This window comes from Eimeria mitis, genomic scaffold (assembly GCF_000499745.2).
Source record: "Eimeria mitis Houghton genomic scaffold, Emh_scaff3295, whole genome shotgun sequence".
Classification (NCBI taxonomy): domain Eukaryota; phylum Apicomplexa; class Conoidasida; order Eucoccidiorida; family Eimeriidae; genus Eimeria; species Eimeria mitis.
In genome coordinates, this window is record NW_013571634.1 from 1,197 (window position 1) to 1,428 (window position 232).

Here is a 232-nt window from a genome sequence, read left to right on the forward strand (position 1 = left end):
CTGGGGCGGGGGACTTCTACGGGGGACGGCCTCGCCATAGCCATGTCCACTCTACAGTATATCAACGATGTTATTCAGGTTTGTTTTTATTTTTTTATTTTTTTATTTTTTTTTTATTTTTTTTTTATTTTTTTTTGTCTCCTTTTGTCTCCTTTTGTTTCTTTTCAGTATATCAACGATGTTATTCAGGTTTGTTTTTTTTTTTTTTTTTTTTTTTTTTTTTTTTTTTTTT